General features: G+C 34.1%; 1 protein-coding gene across 5 annotated transcripts in view; it reads left to right on the top strand.

Annotated features, from left to right (window-relative positions):
- Window positions 1-21996, top strand: part of LOC106137696 (homeotic protein antennapedia) — a 178316-nt gene that overhangs the window by 63687 nt on the left and 92633 nt on the right. For 2 of the 5 annotated variants that reach the window (XM_060946157.1, XM_013338584.2), the window contains exon 2: window positions 7884-7938. The exons of 2 other annotated variants lie outside the window; for them this stretch is intronic. The gene's annotated coding sequence lies outside the window, so the exon portion shown is untranslated. Of the gene's footprint in view, window positions 1-7883; window positions 7939-21895; window positions 21920-21996 lie in introns of those variants that run through there. One more of the 5 variants, XM_060946159.1, reaches the window with a different exon arrangement.

Below are 21996 nucleotides of genomic sequence, written 5' to 3'. Positions count from 1 at the left end.
AAATACGAAGCATGTAGATGCTTCTTAAAAGTAAAAATGTGATAAGTAGTGAATAAATTAATAATCAAAAACTTTATTACTGTACACCAGATCAATAAACATCATTACTTCGCAGTAACACTCAAAATATTGTTTTGCAGACTGTACAAATGAACAATGCACCAAATAAGCATTTCGTATAACACGCAAGCTTTATGCACTGCAGCTACCTACATTAAAACCACAAGACAGAATTGCATTGTATCTACTTGTGAAATTAAGTTATGTACATATTCAAGGCTTGATGAAGCTTTTTTTAAGCTCAAGTATCAAAAAACATAAAAAAACCTATCGTCATCAGTTACTAGTAACATCATAGTTATCAGAAATTATAGAAAAAATGATTTAAAGAAATGTTTTGCATACCCTGAATACCTGATTGAAACTCGATGTTTATGCGCTTTATTCTTCTGGAGTGGAATCAAGCTTCGTTAAGTGAATAGCTTTGTAGTGAGATAAGTTATTTCTTTTTTGTACTAATCCTTGCCAAAAATTAATATAATCAGTTTAAAATCAGACATTGACAGATTACAGGAGCTTTAGGTAAGTTGTATAGTTACCTACAAGGACAAATATTTTTTCTGTGGATACTGAAAGAAGCATCTTAAACTGCAACTGGAACTGCACCTTTAATATTATTGACCCAATAAATCTCAAGCAGCCCATGCACCAAATCCATTTTGTCTAACCCAACCTCGAGGTTTGCTTTCCTACAACTCAAAAAATAGGGGTTATGACTTCAGTAGGTACCTTCAGAACCTTCTCTCTTCTAAATAGCTTCAGAAAAACTATGACGTCGTCTGTTTGTCCGGACAAACATGTCCTTGAAAACTATCAATAGCACCCAATCTAAGGACTTGTTTATCCAAACTAATTAGACATCGAGGGCACCAGCCTTCATTGCTCCAATCAGAATGCCAGTGTTTTAAATTCGGACACCGATGTCGCGACCGGTAAGGCGCACAAGGGGTCATAAAATATTATTACTCTATTCTATTCGCTACGTGATAACTCCTGGATCATTTGTTCCATGAATGTTAATGTAGGGCCTGGAACCGATGTGACACCGATCGGCTTCCGGGAAGCTCTTAAATGGCATTTCTCATGACTTCAAGAACGGACAGGGAGTAATGATTGGGAATTTCGCTGAAGCAGTCGGATTGTTATATATTTTTTTTAATTTGGGTAACATGAAATTAAAACCTGTTTGCTGTAAATATAAAGCAATGGACTTAATTTAAGAATTATTAAAAAAAAATTATATTTGTAAGTATTGATTGATAAGCAATTTAGATTATGATCTGTAAATCACTATGACTGAAAATAATGAAAGAAATAAAATAAAAAAATATAGAGATATTGATTACATACCTAAGTATTAAATTGAATTAAGTAATGAAGTAGAAAAGATATCATTAGATCTAAAATAGCAGTTTGTCTTAGAAGCTAAATACTGATTCATTATGTGCAAATACCACACATTAGCATAACGAGTTAAGCTGAGTCTTAGAAATCCGTGACATTTTGAAACTGCCTCGATTAATCTTACCTTAGGATTCACTATATTCTTGAGAAATTTATCTAAAGAAGGAATTTATAGTTGAACATTGAGCTAGATACAAATCTAAGGCATAAAATAGCAAAAAATATATATAATGATTATTGACAAATATGTATAAGAACGCAGAAGACAAAAAGGCATAAGAATGTAAAATAAAAATTATAACAATATTGCTATTTGTAATAGCTTTTGAATTAGGTTTCATAATCATAAAAAGTTGGCCATTTTCAAGCTACTGAAATAATGTGTATAATAATACCACATACTTAACTGTGTTTTTTTCAATCGACAAGTAGGTGGTGCTTGAAAACTCAAACAATAATCGAACCGTAAGGAACCACTTTTATAAAATACTAAGTTACAAAATCTCATACACCATAATTATAATTCAAAACCTTACGAGATCAATATAAATATAGCTTATCTATCAGCTTTGCTTTTTATATTAAAATTAATAATTCTAAATACTGCACGACTTGAATAAATAACGAATGCATGAGTCTATGACGCCATGGAAGAAAGTAGTAAAATACAAAGTTGCATTCGATCCGAATACACATTGAGTGATGACTTACAAATCCCTGCCTAGCATCCGAATGCTCTCGCATACATTGTTAGTTTTACTGCAGTTAATAAATAAAAGACCATTAAACCAAAACAATGCGAACACGTGCTTGCTTGATTTAAATTTTACACACGGACCAGGCTGGAGTTTTAATGGCCATATCTGATCCTCTTTATTTATCGGTTCTAGTTTCTATTAAAATTAAAAGCTATTAAATGATCGTTTGTAAATACCAATAGTTGAAATTGCTATTATTAGCTTGTTTTAAGTTTGAACTTTTTAAATGAGATCGCGAAATTATATTAGAATTAAATCATTTTTCACTGCATAATGTTTATCATGTCCCATTATAAAATTATTGTTTATTTTAAATTCAGATTTGTTTCATAGATACTTTTTGAATGGATATATTATTGTTTTCTTCAGAAGATTATCATACAGCACGATTGCAATCATACATAGCAGGTAATTCAAACCCACATCAATATCCCAAATTCCCAAACCAAAATCAACATTTGCCCGCGAATCTAACTGCGCGTGCACATACATAGTTAATCATTCGTTAGCATGCCAATCTGCATGCGTAACGTCCCGCAGTGATGGCTGGTGTAATTAATAATTTCGACACTTGGTGATTAACATTTAAATCAGAGTCTGGATTGGACGGGAGCGACCGATCGACCGTGGCACGTGAGAAGAGTTTACACTGGTGTTGTATTTAATTCTGATTTCTATTTATTTGTCTATTTAAAACTTTATTGCACAAAAACAAAAATGTACAAAAGGCGGACTTTAATGCCGTTTGGCATTCTCTATCAGTCAACCAAACAGAAAAAACTTTAAGTTGGTGCGATAAAGTGCACATGCATACTGAAAAAATCAATCAAATTCTATGTTCACTGGTTGATTTTAATTAAGTCTAATGAAAACATCAACTAATTTTTGACGTGCTACTATGTTATTGATTAAAGCACATTCAATAAGGAAAGGTTGATGAGGTTATTTCGCAATTCAGCTTTTGAAGCTTATAATTTTTTTCATCGTTTAATCCTTTAATTGTTTGTTAACAGTTTCTTTTCCGTACTATCAACAAATGTTTATATTGTTTTGGATATCTGTATTATACCATAGTAATCTTCTCAAAAAAAAAACATGTGTTATATACTTAAATTACAATGTAAAGCTTTTAAACAATATTTGCGAATTTCGGTCTCTATACAGAACAAATAGTGTACATTGAAATTTAAACTAAATTAGTAAATTAATTATTGTTTTTATCACACTATGTGCTTTGTAAATTTGTTATGTATACTTATAAACGTATTTACAAACAAAACAAACAAATTACTATAGTGACTGTCCCTTATTGAGTGACCAAAAATTCAATATTCTTATGTTGATTATGACTTTAAAGATCCCATCAATATTATTTTCGCTATCTTTAGGATACTCGTAAGTAATTATGTTTCACCGTCCACATGAATGGCCACTCTATCAAAACACAATTACCTGTGTCAATGGCAACCGGTTGTATAAATAGTTGGTGACAACTGGCTTGGCGCCTGTTAGTAGGGTAATTAGCACAGAAATATTTTGTATGCAAGGCAGATAAGATAGTGTATGTTCACACGTTGAAGTATGAACTAGATATGTTCATGATACACTGCCGTTTCTAGATGTACACATAACCTGTATAATAATGATAATATAATTTTAGTTCAAGATATAATAAAACTTTGCATTTACTCGTATTTCAATACAATTTGGCATCAGATATTAGGTGGCTGGAAAGGAACAGATAGGTTTATCTATTGATAAACAGGCTTAGTAAAGTGTTATTGATAGTTCCAATAAATAACAACAAATTCCCCATATTCCTGCCAAGAAAGGTAAGGACGCAACTGGAACTAACGCTCAGAGGTTGATTATTAAACTTTCAACCACGCACAATAGGAATTTCATCATCGTTGTTCGTTGAAGTATTTCATATACTTTTAACTTCAGTAAATCAAAATGGGCGAACATGTGAACGCGTCCGTCCTAAAGGTTAACGTCAATCACCACAGAGCCAAGTCATGCTCAATAGCGCATACGCCAGATCTGAAACTTACCATTTGATAATGTTGCTGTGGCTTCAATCGAAGCTTGACTTAATTAGTGATATTACTATTTATATAGTTAAACTTCAAGACGAAAATGTCATTGACATAAAGAATACACTAAAAAATTAAAATATTTTATCGACTTCTATTTTTTTAATTGATATCATAAAATGTATCTATCATATCTAAGAAAGACCTTGCTCTTACCTCTGGCCAAAATTTTTGTCTTTACCTAAACGAAAAATCTTAGATCTAATGCATTCTTGTAATCTTTAAGCTACCCTGAATCTTTGCATTCTTGTAATCTTTAAGCTACCGTGAGTCTTTCATTCCCAAATAAACATAAGGAACGTTTAACAATTTGCCGATAGATCAATGCCAATCCGGTTCACGCTTGGCGGGATGTCTGCCACAGCGACGGTCAAAATAGCGTCGTGCACCATAAATACATCACTCCACAATTTTGTGTGTCCTGTTTGGGTATATACTAGAATTTGCCCTGCCATACGTTTTCATATCAATTAGAAAAAGACATTCATTTAAATTGCATTCTGGATTAATCAGAGCGATGGGACTAATTGCTGATATAGAGATTACACCATACGAAAACGGAGCTAGTGATAAGACCGCCTTTGTACCATCTCTGTCTCGTTTGTGCTGTTGAATGTTTTCCTATTATGGTGAAATAAACAGTTTATCTGTCTGAATATCTATCTAGTGCATGATATGAATATCAAGGTCTAATATTTGATATAGGTATGTATAAAATTGATTGAGTATTCCTGTGTTGAAAAAAGCTGATGCAATTATAAATCACAAGGCGTTTGGCCTGTTTGTCGCTTGTAATTAAACAAACACAGCTACCCAAAAAGTACACAACGATAAATTATTCCGCAAATACAGCAATAAAATTTCAAAATCAGAATCATCATATAACTCCTGTTCGACACGCGTTTGTTTTTTTCATCAATTCGCACATTGATATGCGAAATGTCGCGTTGGATCGCACGTTGCATACATACGATTAAAAATCGCGGCGGTAGGTGGCCAGTGCGTACCCGGCTTTAATTGAATAGATTTAGCATCACCCCGCGACTCCTAATTGTCTAATTTGTAGCGAAAACAAACAGCGTTTGGTGGACGAATATATTACTATGGCATTCGAAGGACTTTCTTTTGGCGCGGGATACAGGTTGAGAATAGCAAGTGATGGATTTAGGTCTTGTAGCGGGCATTGACCACCCTTTATGTTATGCAGTTCTAATTCATTGCCATGAAGTCGCTCAATTGAGTGAGTCAATATTATTTGTGTGAGTGATTTGTTCAAGGAATCTTTTTTATTAAACATTGGCTGATTATTCCTGATTGAATAATATCTAGAAAATCATAAAGATCTACAACTGACTCTTTAGTAACATTTACTTTTTGAAATTTAAGTATACAAAAGTGATTTTTTCTGTAATGCTTTCTCTCGTCCTTCAGTTCTGGTTATCCCTTAACTTGGTATAAAGTCGACCTATGTATGGTTTTTCCATTTGACTCGGTCTTTTGTCATTTGCCGCTTTTGTTTCACCAAGTATCGGTATTCGCTATAAGTTTTGTGTATTCGCCCAGCGCATTTGTGGTTGCCTGATGACTCCTTGCATCTTGGGCCAAGCCCTAATCCCCCTTAAACTTTCCACACCAAATGACCACGGCTTAATGAACTGGAATAATTTTCACTTCATTTGTAAGAAGATTATGATTATTAAAAATACAATGTATGAGGTCGAAAAAATCCCTCCGCCGCAAAAGGGGTCTACTTAATTTCATGAATTATCAAGTTTATGCGGTAGACTTCAGAAAAAAAAACCATAACCCCAATGACGTGACGAGTATATATCATATATATGCTAATATAGTATTCAACAATAGACAGTTACGTATGATGATGGGCAATAAAGTAAGGGTCGTAAGAAGTTTTCTCACTCTGTCTGCTAAGTTGACGACTTATGAATGGATGTAATTCCTGGCCTGTGCATTAATTTATCAAGTTGATTGACGACCAATTTATATATTGTGACAAGTCACGTAATTGTATTTTTAAAAGTTATGGGTTTCTTGGTAGGTGGTCCTAACACTATGGGTGAGTTATTAGGGAAAACAATGGTAGCTCATAGAACTCTTAAGACATTTAGATATTATTTATATATACTTATAACTCATAGATTCTTCTATATTATCCAAATTTACGATAATTCATGAAATTCTTATTATTATTTTGTGTAAAGTCTAGTTTTTTTTGTGAGGAACTAGATCGCGAGATGTTCAAATTCAACTGATTGAAGCCATCCGCGTCTTAGTCAAAGTCAATAAAATATTGAACTTACCTGCTCTGCCTACTCTTAAATAGTAGTTACCTATAGTTATGCCCTAAATATTCCCTTATGAGAGCTGTTAAAGGTCAGAAACTCATAATTATGAAGAAAATTTTCAACTCATTTACTTAAGCCACAAAGTTCGTGACTATCAATTTTTTATTTATTGTTTTTGTTCCTATTTTCAAAAGCCTTCAACTTTTTGACATCATATTTTTAGCTCATTGCGTAATAACTACAAGCTTGCTGAACTGCGTCACGGACGAGAAAGGACAAAAAGCAATCAAGAGTTTCTATTGTCCTAGCAGCCTTGGCGGATGCAGCATTATTATTCTTCGACAGGCTTGCAATAACTCGGTATGTAGGCAAGTCTAGTATGCGGGTGGTATAAAGTATGTACTACACCGCCAAACATTCAGGACGAATTATGAATACTTATACCTGGCCAAGCTATATGAGGACTCTCCAAAAAAAAAATGTTCCTAATTCGTTACAAGTAGCCAGTATTGATGTTATAAAATCGTTTCGTTATTTCAAGATATTCTGTGGATTAAGTTTAACGTGACATTGCGTCAAAATTTCATAGCATACTTAAGTATTATGCACCTGATGTGACTAGGACTACCTCCTTGTAACTACTTTAAACATAATTAAATATGAACTGGTATTAACATTAATTATAAAAACCACTCATAATATTAATTACAAAAAGTAGTTTAACTGGAAATCTGTTATAAACCTAAAACAACTTGTAATGTGAGAATCGCGAAATTATACAGCATTTTTAAAACGCAATTTGTCATTTGGCGCAATACAAAATATTCTCAAAATAAAACTTAAAGCAAACATGTTCACAGCAGTAAAATAAAGACAAAAGACGACACCCATAAATTGTCGCTGAAAAGTAACCAAAGCATTATACAGTTGCATAACAGTACAGTAACAGTAAATAAAAAGGGGCAAAAGGAGCAAAACAGCACGAAACTGTGCGCTTTTAAATACGGACGACGTTGAGCGCGGGTAAGGCAAAGACATTTATGTTCACTAAACAAGTAGTAAAAGTCACTACTTGAGCGTTTTTATGGCACTCATAAACGTCAGATTGCGCGCCCGGGCTTAGCCGACCGTCCCGTGCGATTCCCCACTGTATTACCGGCTGATTTTACACTTGTGTGTAGCCTGCCTTAATTGGTTGAAATGATTCCGTTCGAATTTCAAATTTATTTTTATTTTAAACACACTTTTCTTTTCTTTTGCAGGTAAGCAGTTCATGCATCATAGAGAGCTATTTTAGGAAACCGTCATCGTAAAACGGTAAGATAAAAATGGCTTACTGAGAAAAAAAGGATAAATATTAGACGTTTTAGTACAAAACTTCGCATAACAAGAGTTTGTAGCCTTAAAGGGAATGCAGATGGTTAGAAAGACAGACGTGAGAATAGGTTGAGTTTCGCTGCAATGGCCCTCTATGCAAATTATTGCATCGTTAAACACTAGACTGTAGGCTTTCGTGTTAGATTGACGTTTACACCACTCGTTGAAGTGACAAGTGAAGTTTAAACGAGCCTTCTGAAGCCGGATGCCTTGATTGGCGTTAGTTTGTTCAATTATTGTAAAGAACGTCCTGGTTTAGGACTTTAACAATAAACACTGGATAAGCATCTCCGATTTGAAACTATTTCCATAACTGGTCTGAGAATGGTTAGTTTTAATGGTAAATTTCATCCTTAGATTTTCAGTATTTGGGTTTGACCTTATTAATAGTCGTCTATCTCCTAACTCCGAGTTATAAGTCACATAAAAACACAAAGTCATTTCTTATATATATTCTATAATATCTTATATATTATTCGAATTCTACTCATCTTGAGCATTGATATGTAGTAGCTAATTTGAAGGTTATGCAGGTCTTTCCTAGGAAACCGTTCATTGAACGGAACTGAAAGACCTTTGCGTCGATATTGATGTTTCTTATTTTATCGGTAAGGTCAAATATTTTAATAGCTTTAAATTTGGTACCAATTCCGTAATAAATAAAAAAATAAGAATAATCCTATATCAAATAAGAAGAGTAGTATACATCCCATGTTTCAATAACGCTATGAAATCAATGACGGTTTCCGTCTCCGGAATTTACATAGTCTCACAGTGTAAACATTAGGGCTGTCACGATCCAGTTTAGCAGTTTTAATTCAAAGTTTTTGCAGTAAATCTGCAAGTTGGAGCGATAAATCAACGGTATTCCGCCATGAAATCGGATTATGCGCGCTTGCAATTTTTCAGCGACCCGTGTTTGCTTTGCTTACGTCATGTTTGATGCATTAGGAGCTGGGAACGTTTGAAATTCTAAATTGTATATCAAAAGTATTTCGTAAAATTGTTCTTGTAAAATTGTTTTAATTTTAGGATATTCAAGCCTTAAAAAACCATGGTGCAGATTTGTCTAATATTTCGAGAAAAATAAATAAAAATTATACAAGAGGAAAGTACCTAATCGAAACAAAGTTTAACTATAAAAAATACAAAAAGCTAAATACCATCAATTCGAACGCTTACCAAATATTTAAAAAAAAAATACGAGAGAATATCCATCCATGTTAGAAGAAAAAATATTTCCGCCAACCCTACCAACATATCATAGTCGGTACACCTGCTGGCGGACGAGGGACACATGTATGGTCGAAAACTGACTTTTATTGACACAGGCGCGTTTATTAATCGACCAGGGGCCAGTGGACAGATCTGGCAGACATAGGGATGTGACATTGCTGTTAAAAAATCGATTTTTATATAATCGATTTATTTTTTAAGTATGAAAAATCGATTAACAAATAATCGATTTTTCTTAAGAAAATAATCGATTTTATTATATTGATAGATTTTTTCCTAATTTTTCAATTTATGTCAAAATAAACGCCATATACATTATATCAATAGATTTATTCATTAAAAATAAACAACAGAAACAGTAAGTTCTTATATAATCAACACAAGTTAAAGTTTTTAACTGATTGTTGAAAAATGAAGTTTCAGCAACGCATAATGAATAAAATATCAACCGAATGTCGGTAAAATACTGTTCATCGACTAATTCCAATTAGAGAATGTTTGATTAAATTAATCATCTAAACTGTTTTAAGAGCACAGAAAGAATGCACAGATGGCGTTAATGTAATATTATGGAGCTATGATAGTATTCTTTGGCAGTTCGCGTTCCGGGCTCCAAGCCAGAAGACAAAAACATAATGTCGGAGTGCATTTATTGTATGATTATAAAAATCGATTTTTAATCGATTATTAATTTAAAAAAAATCACGTATAAAAATCGATTTTTACTTTAAAAAAAATCGATTTTTAATCGATTTTTGCCATAATCGATTTTTTTTTCATATTCCTAGGCAGACAGCGTCGAGGATAGAACTCTGCGGATACCACTCCATTCAAACGACCTAGAAATATTTTTTTGTAAATTATTATGAAGGTAATGGGAATAAGAAATTACGCTATTGAAAAATTTCTCGCTGGTGGTAATAGTGATGGTCACGTACAATTACGAATCTGGGTTCTGCGAGGACGCGTAACTCTTTTAGAATCAATGGAGAAATATTGTTTGATAGGTTCCAATGATTATAAATCTCAGATATCAGAGATCGAGATCGAGAGATTTTTTTTTTTAATTTGCATTTTGACCTTCTGGTAGGAAAAGCACTGACGTAAAGTCACCAAACGATAGAAATTGAAGACAATTTCATCAGCAAATAGTTTTAATATATAAAACGAAATAGTAGGTTATACAAAATCTAGACTTCCTTGATTATTACAACCGTTCCTTGACTTCAATTTTAATAATACACATTCAAATGAGTTAAAATATATGAAGCTAAATTACTTTTAAATTTGGTGGGTGATATAGATGAATTGAGACAATTGGAGTCTTGTGTTGATCATCGTCAAATAAAAATAATACTAGACCAAGCTTTTCCATATACGTGTAATTTCCTTCTTAAAATAGTAACCAAGGCTTTTTAACACTATACATATATAATGGTATTTACTATCATGGTGTAGGAATCAGATGAATTGTGTCAAGAGTGTGTTTGACTAAAAATTCTATATTTTCTTTTAATAGAACAGAACTCGCTTTAAGTGCAGAAAATAGGTTAGTAAATTTTCTTCATATCAGTCAGGCAAAGAATGAATAGAAATCGCCGCATCCTGTGACTTACAAGTGGGAGAATAAAACGGTGAACTACGTTTATGGTCTTTGAATTACGAATGTTAAGTAGAAATGAGGCATGGGAATAAGATTCCACTTGGTGTTTTGCATAGTTTTATTTGAATTGAATCGAATCTGTTCTATTTTAATCTATAACGTGTGCGGTCCCATTGCCTTTTGCGTTTCTGTCGGCAATGTCTTTGTTTATACAAACCAACATTGTATATTGCAAATTATCGATTTGTCAAATAGTGTCACAGTTCAAAAGATTTGAAATGACATGAATCTATTTATTTCTTTTCAGAAAAAGAAAATATCATCTGATAATTGCGTCGTCAAATTAACACCTTACAGAAAATAGCGCAAGGATAGTCAGCTCCATAAATAGGTGTTTATACGCCGAGAGCACCAATCGTAATGGCGTGAGAGGTTCGCGATCGTAGCGCCACGATAGCATTGTGCGGTGCACTGTGCAAGCGATCGCGACGCCGATATCCAACGCCTGTCGCTTACATGTCGCCCGCCGCCCGTATCTCGTACCGCATCGCACGCAAATTATAATCGATACCATTATTGTAATATCCAAGTGTAACATTCGCACCACTATTGTTTGCTCTCTTCGGTCTTTGTTCGCCTTTGAAGTAAATAGAAAAAGTTATTGATAGCGCTGATTTACGTTGAGGTGTATTGTAAGGTAACAATTAAGTTTCGTTGTGTAGCAATTTGAAATATTCATTTATTTGTAATATGATTTATAATTACCAACTGTAAAGGATTATTGATATTTACGATCTTTCTAGTAAAAATTGATAGACGTAGGTACAAAACATTAAAGAGAGCGAGCAAGTAATTTATATCAGCAACTAAGCTGAAGTTTCAATATCCAATGCAAGTCTACCTCCGTACATGCGGCGTTTTTTCTTATGTTCTCATCTTAACCGCACTGCACACCTGTCGCTTATTTAATGAGTAATTGATTGCCCAGTTATTAGTGGTGGCTGACAAACGGTCGCCGCCTGAACATCGAGCGACATATTATTTGAGTATTTGCAAGTCGACACGTTTCGTGTAGGTAGGTGGCGCGCAAAAAGATGATTCAATAGCAACTTTTTGTCGTCAAGTGTAGGTACACATGGCTCTCAAATTGTATGTGTGAGTAGGTAACTTTTAACCGTATTGGGGACGATATGATATTATATATATATAGCTACAAGTGCGAATGAGCAGCGTCCAGACAAACCACAACATGGTTTTTAGGCGTCATAGTTTAAGAAATGTTATGTATTATTTCTTCTATTTATATATGTGGTATAAGTCCTATACGAGTGACCGGATAAGGAACAGCGTGATAAGGGAATGTTGTGATGTGTAAGAAGATGTAGTTACAGGAATAGAAAAGGGTATGTTGAGATGGTTCGGTCATGTGGAGAGGATGAATGAAAACAGGTTGACTAAGCAGATATACAAGGGGAGTGTGGAGGGAAAGGTCGGGGTGGGAAGACCTAGACGAACATATCTTGATCAAATTAAGGACGTCCTGGTGAAGGGTCAGGTCAAAAGTGCCCGAAACCGCCGAGCTTGCATGAAGAGAGTTATGAATGTGGATGAAGCAAAGGAAGTATGCAGGGATCGTGGCAAGTGGAAAGAGGTAGTCTCTGCCTACCCCTCCGGGAAAGAGGCGTGAGTTTATGTATGTATGTATGAGTACATATTAAAATATTGCACAAATATCAAAGTCTTTATCCTATACGAGTTTTTTAGTTTACATTCAGCTGGATGGTTAATGATGAATTGTGATTCAGAGAATATAATTTTCTATCTGCTAATTACAATAATAAATTATACAATGGCAATAATCTGGATATAATAACATCAACCCGAACCTAGATTTTTACTTTATGACCTACGTTTTTAGTGCTACAAACTAAAGGTAAATTTTTGATGCAAACTATTAATTATTTTAATACTTATTTGATCAAGTTTGCAATCTGCATTGTATCTCTCATAATTTATCAGAACTTATGATGTACGAATTGTAATTAAATGTAAACTGTTGGATTAATTACGACTCGTCAATATTAATTGGATAAATTATTCGATTCCTATCTTTCAATTAGTGTCAGAAACTGATGTTTTATTGTTTCGTGTTTTTGTGACAAATAACACTGATTAAAATTTTTCGATATTTTGTAATGACGTAGATTTTTTAATAATTAATTTTCTGCCCAAAATGTGTAATGACGAGAAAAGAAGAAAAAAAAGGACTTAAACCCATACATTGCATATATATTGCTTGTGTATTACACATGTGAAATGGGCCTTAAAACCCTTCGGCTCAAGAGGCATGGGCGTGCGTACACGCCGGTTCTGTCTTCATAAATCTCAGCACTTACAAATATATTGTTTCAGCTCATAAATACGCTATGTTCATGTCTTTATTTGCGCGGATCCTGATAAGAACTCAATCGAGAACGCGTACCTTTTAAGTTATGAGAAGGGCTGCACATTTAAGATTATCATATTTTTTTTTCGGATTGAAAGCCAGCAATATTTGAAATGATAACTCGACTTCTTTCTTATGTAATGCTGCAAAGTATTTTGTACCTTCAAAATATTTTACTTAGGTGCATTTAAAATATTGAAGTCCAGAAAGTGGTATGTTGTGTTGAGGTTGATTAGTCTACTAGGCAATCTCTTCTTCCACCTGTTAATAGTCCTGGTTGCAATCACACATCTCTAAATTCGAAGCAATAGTTATTAGTCTTGGTGTTTTGTCTTTGATCACCTTCAAAGTGATATAAAACATTACAATTAACATAAAAAGAACTATTAAGTTGTAATGTGGTACAAAAACAAATGCCACACCTAATATCACAACTACTAAGAAACCATCATAATCAGCCCAAAATAGCTATGGAATTCATAATTTAAAGTGAAAGTTTTACTGCAAACCGACAAAGTTAGGAATCACGCGAGCCGGGACAACAGCTGTTACGTAAGAGGCTAACAGCTACAAGCTATAAATTGGCGATATAAGGTCAGGGTCCCCACAAACGTTCAGTGCGATGCACTACACCGCAAAGTGGTCATTCGTTTCAAATAAATTACCATGTAATGGCGCCTTAATTTGCATACTCTACTCGATAATTTTCTTTCGTGACAATCGAAATACAACCCTAGCAGCAAAACGCGAAAATCCAATTTCCAAACCCCGAAAATTTTCATTCAAAAGCATACGCTAAACTAACGCCGCTATGGAATATACGGATTTGGCTGGAACTAATGAAAGCTTTTGAAGTTCCAGCGCCATGCCAGAGATGGCGTTAGTCACGGAGCTTTTGTAGAGGGTGCTTTTAGGGTGCTACGGGGGTGAAAACGGTTCGTTTTCAGGCTGCGAGGGTTATTTTACCCTTAGCTTTATGTTGTTGTCTGAATTGTATAGATGTCGCTACGGCGGTGTTATGGAAAAAACTTTTGGAGTTTTTTTTTTTTTATAAATTTTTCGACAATATTTCAAAAATACTTATAAATTACGTTTTTCATGCAATACTAATGAAATTTATGAATTTTGTGAAGAGTTTCTCTCCAATAGTAATTTTAGATAATCTTTTCTTATGGAATAGCTATAGCTACCTACATCATTAGCACACAGTGATGAAGCAATCTGGTAAGAAAGTATTTTTTGAGTCGTTCATAGAGCAAACACTTATTAGCAAAACAATAATATGAAACTTTTATTTTTGGAAAGGGTAAAAAGTAGCTTCTGCTTACTTAATTTTTTTTAACATGAGTATTTTATTAGCACTTAATAATGATCATTCCAGTTTAAGGTATGATTAAGTTAAAAACATTAAGTACTTTTTCACATTTTGAAAAAAAAAAAGTTTACTAGTAGAAGTAAAGTTTAACAGTTAAATGTTCTCTTTTCGCAGTTTTCTTGAAAGAAAACCTTAATCAATCTAATACAATTATGCGAAAGTGCAATGTGTCTATGTATTCAAGTATTATTTCATTTAGATGATTTCGCATTAATATAGTTTGACATCAGAATAAAACATAGGCTGCTACTTTTCATAGGCGATTGAAGCGGCGGCATTTGCGACAGATTCACCTGCGTTCCGATTTACTTTATTTTATTAACAAAAAGCGAAACGGATTCCCAAAAGCAGCGTTTCTAAACATCTATTGAAATTTATACAATAAAAGTGAAAGCTGTACTTCATGCAAATTTCGTGATCGCGTAAACATACCTGCTACCGTGTTGCATAACGACGACAATGGGTTGTAAATCTACACCTTTGTTTGACACAATTCCTAGCTTTTTTTTATTTTTCCACAAAAGGATTGTTTTTGCTCAGAGACTTACCTGAATGAGCTTTAATGTTTGAATGTCATTTTTTAAATCCACTTAGGTTGGATGTTGGTTCATGTTAATATTGGATGATGTTAAAAATCTGTGAAATACGAATAATTTCTTTCAAGAAATATACGGAGCTCAATTCCCATGGAAACCGGAACAGTTTCACAGTTTTTTTCATCGCTACTAGAACAACATGTCATTTTATTTCAGTAACATATCGCAAACCACTATCATTTCATAAAGTTACATTACATTTCAAGAAAAAAGTATGCAGGTATCGTAGGTTACGCAAGTAGAAAGATTTAGTCACTGCCTACCCCTACGGAAAAGAGGCGTGATTTTATGTATTCATTTGTATGTGTGTAACATCTCGTATGGCCCACACCCAATCTTGCCTAGTGAAACCAACCGAAAAGATAGTGTAGCCAGTGAATTTGTTCATTTAAGCTCAATAAATTCTTGATACAACTTGATCGGATTTCAAGCGACTCTTTGTTATCATAATTCATCTAAATCTGTTAAACAAGCTAAGAAAAGACAAAATATAATTTGGATAAGTACCTATTTCATTTATCATGCTTTTGCAATATTTACTCAAAAATGTTGCATGGCATGTTAGTACCTACTTAACTAATATTTTTATTAAAATTTGCTGATTCATTGACAAAATATTCCTAAGTTTTTTTAACCTGTAAAGGTGAAACCGCGAAAGCATTTAAGCAGCTACCAAAGCATTTACGGAGCTAATACAGTGGCACGAGAAATAGACGTATCATGCACCGAGCAAACATGTGTGATTTATCCCCAGAGCGGTCCGATGACGTTTCCACCCCATAAATTGCAGCCCTCAAGAAGAGACATCGCGTCGGTTGGTTTATGAAGAGCATAGAGCCGACATTACGGTACAGCGTTTACCTACCCGGGTACATCCAGTGAACTACGCCTGGGTATAAATCTGGCGCATCCGGACTACTACCACGCCGGTAGTGGCGACGATTATTCACCCAATATCGAGTTTTGGCTTCACTTGCCTTCTAATCTTCGCTTCGGAATGGATTTATGCTATCGATATTCATTTTCGTTTTTGTGAAGCGTGAACCTGTTAAATGGGTTGCCGTTCCGATGTTTCGAAAGCTGTGAATCAAAATTTTCAATTTTGGAATTTTCTGTGAGAATAGATAAGAAATGAAAGTCACTCAATTACATCACACGATCAAGCTCGATGTTGCCTTCGAGTCTAATCGTGACTATTGGTTCTGTCTATCCTATCTATCTCTATTATATTATATTAAAGGAAATATGATTGCGCTTTCCTAAGAAAATATTAAATCTTTTACCTTTACGTACCTTTGGTCTTAAATCTAGGTATCCAAGTATTTTACCTTAATTAGGGCCGTAAAGTAAACAACTAAGACCTTTGACTTGACCCCAGGTCGGATTACCACCTAATACGCAATAAATCAGTTCGCCATTTTTGTTTTCAACGCACAGATAACTCTTTTGTCATAGGGTGATGTAGTACTGGGGGCCGATGGAGTTATTTATATTGTCGTATTTTCCTGGGCCGAAGAAAATTTCCTTTCTGTTTGCTTCATGGGTCAGTGATCAGATTCGTTCGGTGCCTGCCGTTGGTGAACTGTTCACTTTCAGAAGGCGGCAACTGAAAATTTATTTGGCTCAGAAAATAGATTGACACATACGTGGGACTCGTAGATCTTTTCACGCTAATCACAATTTTCACTACCCAAAATATTTCTTTAGTTGTTGTTATTATCTGTAAAAACATCTGTTACCCTTAGATCATCAAAACGAAAGCGTTAACCGCCATTTGCTCTGTATTTTTTACTTTCCCAACTATTTTATATTAAGGTTTCGTTATCATAAAATAATAAATCTACTATTTACTACTTTAATAAAAAGAAAAAAAATCGGAGGCAAGAGGAGATCTGAAAGAAAGAATCTAGATACCTTCATCAAGGGCACGAAAAAAGCACAGTAGGTAAATATTTGGAGTGGCTGTCTATAAAGTAGTGTTGTTATTACCTTCAACAGAACGAAAGATGGCACTGCAACGAACAGAAATCTTTACATCCTACTGTTAAATTAAAATTTAACAATTTTCACGTGCCACCTTCTGCCGTTTCCCTCGGCACCCCACTGGTTCGCGAGCGTGTTCACGGTTTCTCTGCTTGGGAAATAATTGTTTATTTTCGACAGTCTCTAACTACCAGCACAAGTGGTCAGCCCCCTCCTGCCCGATTATTTATAATAACGTACGGGATAAGCATGAATTTTGTTACTGTCGTCTCCTTTGATTAATGTTTGGAAATGAGTCGTTATTTCTATTGTACTTAGTTTTATTCAAATTTCTTGATTAAACTATGAATGCTTAATTCTGTAGTATTGTGATGATAAAACTTAATTCTGTAATATTTTTCTTTTCTCACATTTTATCATACTTGTGATACCGCATAACCGAAATAAAGTTGATGAGCTTAAAAAAAAATTTGTAATACATATACAAATACATATACATATGCAAAGTATGAAATACATATACGCAAACCTTAAAAATATAAAAAAAATTATAAAGGTTTTACAAAAATATCTATTGCCTCTTTAATGTGTTCACAGTATTATATAAAACAAAACTCGATTGCCTACTAATGTTTACATACATATGTAACATAAATAACGCACATAGAGTATGGCACGATAACAACAATGGCAAATGTCGGACCGTAAGCATTGTAGCGTGGCGCGGGAGGCGTTACGAATCAATGGAGGGAATTATCGGCACTGCGGAGGCTGTGGAGACTCCCGGCTGCACATCTGAAAAAAATAAAATTCAATTTATTAAATAGGAATACATAAATTATACTTATTTTAAAATTAAATTAGGAAAAAGAACACCCTGAAAGTTCGATTTTTTTATAGTTTGTTAAATATTTATTATGGGCTACTCTTATTTTATACAATAAATATATATTAATTATTTATGTGCCGTGTGGTTCCCGGCACCAATACAAAAAAGAATATAGAAATACAAAAAAGAATAAGAAATAATACTTGTGATTATTTTTTTAGGCAATGGGCTAGCAACCTGTCACTATTTGGATCTCAATTCCATCATTAAGCCGAGCAGCTGAACGTGGCCATTCAGTCTTTTCGGGACTATTGGCTCTGTCTACCCCGTAAGGGATATAGACGTGACTATATGTATGTATGTATATATGTAATTCTTTATTAATATCCGGGGGCATGGTCGTAGCGTAGTCCTGTGTCGTAGCTACGTCGTAGCAGCTACATTTTGGTAGCTTGGTCGTAATAGCAAGTTCTGTCAACAAATAAAAAATAATTCTATTATGTATTAAATAAGATTTTGTGTAATTGATATTTCAATCTCTTTAGTACTTATAGGAGTCCTTTCCTTTTGTAACACAGTGAACTCTTTGGATGAGAAGAACTTGAGATATTCTTAAGTAACATAAAAATAACTCTTTAATTTCAACAATGCAAAGGGAACATTTTGTTACTTTGTTTCATTTAAGGTTATTAACAGAGGACATCTCTACGGTGTCTTTGTTCTAGATTAGTTCGTCCTACGCAGCGTATCGGTTGAAGAGGTAAATGAAATGCTACTCGGAGGGGAAAAGTTAAATTACTGAATTTGAGGGTCATAGGAATAAGTCTTCGCTAGACATGTAGGGCACGCCTAGTTTTAGGATTGGAGATTTAAAATTCATACTCTTATATTTGTTAATGTAATTGGTTCTTTGGTAATTTGTTCGTTTAGGATTAATTGTGCATTAACTTAATTTATACGTATCTATATTAATTTTTATGAATACGGAAAATTAAATAAATTTAATAACTAGGAATCGTAAAGATGTTGATAAAAAATGTCGTGTAACAACGACATTTTTATTTGATCGATTGATACATCGATGCACGCTAAAGACGATCAAAGCGTTTAAATTATCCCCTATAATTAGTCCCTTTTTGCTATCATTTGACATTTCTTTTTTTTTTCATTAGAGGTCGATTCTAAATTTATGAGAAAGGAGCTTAGCCTTTTCCCTCAGGGGTATCCCGCTCTATTTCTAAATTGTATTCTACCACGGTTTAGTCACCCTAAAATCATCTACTAAGCTTTTTTCTTAAGTATTAAAGATCAAAATTGCAAATCAAAAAATACATAGGAACCCAATCGCGATCACTGTTACTTTATAGATATAGGGCGGATTTCAAATATATCTTCTCCTGTCTAATTCGAATAAGCACCGAACGAATGCTCGAATTTAAAATGAAGTTATTAGGTAATTGTATGCAATAAAACAAATGGTGCAGCATTTAAAAAAACAGCTCCCTCACCTCGTTTGATAAATTCATCGCATTACTGCAAGCGCCCAAAATGAGGAAGGGTCGATATAATGACCCATTTACCGTTATCTATAATAATAATCGCTACCGCGGTTGCAACACTACTTTCCGGCAAATTCGAAACTCTATGGCATAATCTAAGTTTCCGAACAAAATGTAGTCACAAAAAATTACAAGAAAATTCGGTATTACCCAACAAGTAATTTATTTCTTATGATGTTTTGATAAAGTTCATAATGTGCTATCTCGATGTCGATTTAAAAATGGAACATCTGCCTTCGCGTGGAAGCGGCTCGCGCGCATTTAAATTTCGAAAAAAGGAGCGACGGCGTCGCCGCGCAACAGATGCGACATGTCGGATTCCTACAAGCAGATGTTTATTAAATAGCCCCCATAGATTAAGGTTGAGGATGCTTTTGTTTTTGTCCGTCGTTCTGAACAATATCGCGCCTAAGTGGTTTGACCCTTTGATATGCGGGTAAGATAACTTTGTCTTCATATACACATACTTACTATAACTTTGTGTAATTACTCGTAATTAGAACAGCAATGACACAAATATAACATCAATAATTTGTCTATTTAAGACAAAGATAATGTTGGATTGAAATATTGATGAAAATACTGGCCGTATTAAAAAGCCTTAACGAACTTTTCGGATTGAATTTAGAACGTTATTTCCGTAGCGAAGGTGAAATTTCACGGGCAATTTTTATAATAATTCGTGGAAGTTGGCACTGGTTTAATCTAAACCGTGTTTTAATGGCCCATTGACATGCAAGCCTTTGCCTCGATAGAAATTAGATAAAAGTTTGATATTATTTGAGGAAGTAGTTACTAGGAAAGCGCGCTTACAATATTTGAAACTTGTTTAATTTGTTGATTTTAATTAGATAAGTTGCTTTAATAAAACTGTTAACATGCATTCTTTTTTTTGTATATACCAAACTGTTGAGTGTTGAAATCAGTAAATCTAGTTTTTTTTCTATTTGTCGGTGTGTTTAAAATGTATCAAATACTCACATCTACTGTAAGGGTCTTTTTGTAAACGCCTACACCTAAAAGAAATTCCCAACCTACGTATACATTATACAGTATTACAGATTTTAAACAAAAGATTAAGTGTTCACTAATTGAGCTAGCGTCCGTATTTTTATTAAACCATTTTTATTTTTATTAAATTTTGCAGCGAAATAGTGTGAAGAACGAAAAAGGACCTACAGTACTTTTCACGCGGAGATGCGGTTTATTTCTTTATTGGTAACTCGAATACGCTACTTACCAATTAAGAAATAGAGCAGCGCACAGTACCTAACTTCCTGCTTTTAGTCATTTCTGACAGTGTGACGTCATAAACCCTACAAAAGCGGCCACGGGCGATTCCGGCCGCGCCCCACTACCACGGATATAATATTTATGAGGGTTCATTTTACTCTATAATTACGTATCGATTCGGCCCGCGACGCCCAAATATTACTTTTTCATACGATCTCTTCAATTATTATCTAGTTTGATCGAACGGGAGTAACCTTTAAAAATTTGTTTCATTTTTGTTTTTAATAATTGATATAAAAATATTATTGAATTTGCAAAATGCTAATATCATGAAATGATAATGATAATTCACTATAATACTCGTACATAAACTCATTTCAACGGCGGTAGAATTACCTATAGAAATTAAGCATCCACACTATTGTTACTTCCTAAAAGAATGTGTAGAATCGACGCAATATTTGTCCCAAACAGGAGCTAAAAGATCAATGCAAAGATAATAAAGGAAAGAGAAAGTGTACACGTGATTGTGGAGTCCCGTTGGCACTGTACCTGTTGCAGTCTTATTTACGACCAAAACAAACGCTTTATCTCACTCGTCCACATAATGCGACCATAAAACACGATTTTGTACACCCATTCAACATTTACAACCTTCTTGCATAACATTCTTTGTTTATAAACTTTTTTGAAGGTCGAACCTGGAATTCGATTTTTAAATTTAAATTCAGTCGCACATTTTCGATCGTCGGGAGTGCATCTTAGTGTTGTGCCAGTAGTGTTGTTCGAAATGTTAAATGATCGATTAAAATTCATTGAAAAGTGTAATCAGCTGCTCCGTTCGCCGCGATAGTTAACTCGATATATGATGCCGTAAAAGTGGATGTTGTAAATAAACAATAAATTATGTAACCGCTACGATAACCTGTGTTTCCATCGTTATATTAAGTTTATGAGGTTGTAACATTTCGCCGGTTTCTATAGCAAATGAGTAGTTATTTGGTTAATTGTTGGTGATTAGCCTATAAATATTGATGTGATCTAAGTAAAATATCAATGAAGTAAGTAAAAGTTCAAAATCAGTGTTCGTTGAAACAAGAACGGAATGTAGTATCTCGTGTCGTGTGAACAAAAAGTG

The sequence above is a fragment of the Amyelois transitella genome, chromosome 10, assembly GCF_032362555.1.
Source record: "Amyelois transitella isolate CPQ chromosome 10, ilAmyTran1.1, whole genome shotgun sequence".
Lineage (NCBI taxonomy): Eukaryota > Metazoa > Arthropoda > Insecta > Lepidoptera > Pyralidae > Amyelois > Amyelois transitella.
Note: the sequence above shows the minus strand (reverse complement) of the source record. Positions and strands in the feature narration are given on the sequence as shown.